This window comes from Alligator sinensis, unplaced genomic scaffold (assembly GCF_000455745.1).
Source record: "Alligator sinensis unplaced genomic scaffold, ASM45574v1 scaffold1216_1, whole genome shotgun sequence".
In the NCBI taxonomy this organism is placed as follows: domain Eukaryota; kingdom Metazoa; phylum Chordata; order Crocodylia; family Alligatoridae; genus Alligator; species Alligator sinensis.
The window spans coordinates 1203184-1206585 of record NW_005842018.1 but is presented as its reverse complement, the minus strand read 5'-3'; positions in this window follow the sequence as shown (position 1 = coordinate 1206585).

The window sequence follows — 3402 nt, the reverse complement described above, 5'->3', positions numbered from 1 at the left end:
TTACTGGTATCCATCACTCCCCCCCACTGTCCCCCCAGCCCTTCTGGTGCCCCTCAGCCCCCACCCACAGCCCACAGCCCCCCCCAACCCTGCTGGAGGGGGGCCTCCAGCTGCCAGGACTAGATCCATAGCCCCCTGCCCCTGGCAGAAGGTGGTGGCTGCTGACATGGAGTGGAGCCTGACTTCCCCCCTACTGCCTGCCTGCTGAGGGCTTGGGTGGGGTGGGTGGGTGGGCAGCTGGGAACACTGGGAGCAGGCTGGTTTATGAACAATGCTGTTGCATGCACTCCTGGGGGGCAGGGGAGTCATGTGCCCCCAGATTTGTTCAGGCTGTGGGCTCGGGTTCCTGCCCTACTGCCCTTCCCTAGGGCCTCTGCAGCCCCGTGGATGTGACACAGCACTGCAGGGCACAGCAGGGCCATGCAGGGAACCTGGTTGCCTTGGCAAGCTCCACACTGCCCTGGTGATGCATGCCATGCCAACATGGCTGCAGTAGGGGCGGCAGCATGGCGTTGTACCCCTTGCTAGTGCCACACATGTGGGGGATGGTGTTGCCAAAGCAGTGCAGAGCTTACAGTGGCAAGCAGCTTCCCCGTGCAGCCCTGCTCTGCCCTGCAGTGCCGGGTTGTACCCGCTGGGCTGGAGAGTCCCTGGGAGAAGGCAGCAGGGCAGGGACCCAAGCCCACAGCAGGCAGCCCACCCTTGGCCCCACCCTATGCACAAATCTGGGGGGTACATGCCCCCCCATCCTGCTGGGAGTGCATGCAGCAGTGGGGAGCCGGCCCCACTCCCTGCCCCCCAAACCACCTGTGGCCTCATCCCACTCCCTGCTGGGGCACTGCAGCTGTGCATTGTGGCCCTAGGCCCTAAGCCCCACACACTGCCCAGTTGAACAGCCAGCCCAGCCCTGCCCAACTCCCTCCCTATGGGGGCCACAATCCCCACCACCACTGACCTGTGGGAGCTGCTCTCCAGGCTGCCTGGCAGCCATGTACATATCCATGAACACGGCACCCCCTGTGTGACTGCCTTCCTCATGCTCTCTCCCAACCCCTTGCAGGCTAGAACTCTGCCAGTCTGCAGAGGGCTATTTGCAAAACTCCAAAATCCACAGGTTTCTCTGCTAAAACAAGAAATCTGCATTTTACTCTGTTAAGGGGTGGGGGTGGGAAATCAGCTATTTACTCCATTTTTCCATGGGAAATGGAAAACCCAGGTCCCTGATGATCACATTATTATTAAGTACATGTATTATGACTGCTCCTAAGAGTTCCAATTATAAACCAGGACTCCATTGTGCTGGCTGCTGTACATAGAACAAAAAGATGGTCCCTGCTTCCAAGAGCTTGCAGCCACATCCCATCCATATCATCTCTTTTTTGCTCCTTACAAAATATCTTTCTTGAGCTTGGTAGTCAGCACACTACTGCACCGTACCTAACCTACTCCCAGCCCGAAACAATAAACTTTCAATAGAAACTCGTGGAGAAATGTCTCCTTTGAACTAAGATTTATTCAGCAATTTCACTTAGTTCTGAATACTGAAAGTAGGGATTGGCTGAAGTCCTGAGCTGGTCTTGATGGAGCATACCTAACCTGACCAAACACTGCTGCTTATGCCCATGGCATCCAAACACAAACTGTAATCCCATTCCTAGAGCAAGGATGGCAGGGGAACAGACAAGCAGAGTATAAAACAGATGGAGCCCACCTGACGAATAAAGCAGAAATTCTCCTCCTATCCGTGATTCCATACTTCTTCCCACTCCCTTCCCACCAGTTCTAGCACTGCTACATCATAAGGTAGCTTAATACAAGGTGCCACATTTTGTATAGCTTCTGGCTTGCTCACTCTAATCAAAACCAATAAAACCTGATGCTTTCACTGAGAAGAATTATCTTTCTCTCCTTGACTAGTCGATCAGTGCCTGTTAGCAAGCCTGACAATTTCAACCCTCATCAATTATCTCCTTCACCCTGCAGCAGCTCTTGGTATGTCACGTGTTATGTCAGAAGGAAAAGAGGAACCCTTCAAAATCTATTTCAGTTGAGATGGGTCAAATCAAACTCAAAAAGCTCACCATTGTCTTTATTCCAATTCAAATTCCTTGCTGAGAAAAGTATACTCATCTAATATGAAATCAGCAACAGGCTAAACTGGGGGCGAGCAAAATACGGCCTGTGGGCCAGGCACTTTCATCCACCTTGTTGCGCCCACCAACAAATTGTACCCCGCCCAGCCCTGCCCAGGAGGGTGGGAGCGAGGCACCCATGCATATGCATACCCCCCAGTGTACCCTACTGTGCCTCATTCCCACCCTCATGGGCAGAAGGGCCCAGCCCCACCAGCAGCAGCTTCTGGGCAGGACTGCTGCTGCAGGCACCCCCATGGGAACCTGCTTGGCTTCCCAGGCATCCAGGTCACTTGGGGAAGCAGGTAGGGAAGCAGCAGGGGTGGTGGAGCTGCAGTTGGGAGGAAGCGTGAAATGCAGTGCAGAGTCCACCATCAGGGGGGAGGTGGGAGTGTAGAGCTCAGCTGGGCAGACTGTGGATGTGAGGCAGGGTGGGAAGTGTAGGGACTCCTCACACACTCCCCCACATGGTGCATAGACCCTGCTGCTGGCAGGAGCAACAGTCGGGGGCGCTCAGGGCACTTGTGCCTGGTGCAGGTGCTGGCACCTGGCGGGGCATGGCTCTGGCCAGCACTGCATGCAGGGGCGAGGGGCGCAGCCTGCCCAGCCTCCTCTACCATGGGGACTCCACACTGCGTGCCTGCAGCTCCTATACTCACACCAGGAGAAGCCCTGTGCTGGAGCTGGCTGCCTTCACCACCCCCTTCTGTGCCCAGACCCTGATGGGAGTGGAGGGAGCCTCACCCCTTGCTTCGCTGCGGAGTCTAGCACTGGGCTCCCCCTGGTGCAACTGCGGGAGCTGTAGGCATGCCATACAGAGCCCCTGTGACAAAGGTGGGCTGGGAAGGCTGCGCTCCCCCAACATGTGCAGCACTGGCTAGAGCTGCACCCTGCTGGGCACTGAGCGCAAGCACCCTCAGCACCGCCCTCCCTCCGCCTGCTGCTGCTGCCATCAGTGGGGGTTGTGCACTATCTGAGGGAGTGTGGGGGAGGTCTCCACACTCCCCACAAATCTCACATACCCACACCCTGCCCCCACAACTCCCATCAACATATACACATACCCCAACATGTCCTATGCCCCCCCCACACAGCAACACCCACTCACAACCCCCTACCTCACCATACACACACACACACCACCATAAATCTCACACATAGTTTCATAGTAGCTAGGGTCAGGAGGAACCTGAACAGACCATCTAGCCTGACCCCCTGCCACAGGCAGCAATGAATGCTGGGGTCACAAGACCCCAGACAGGTGATCATC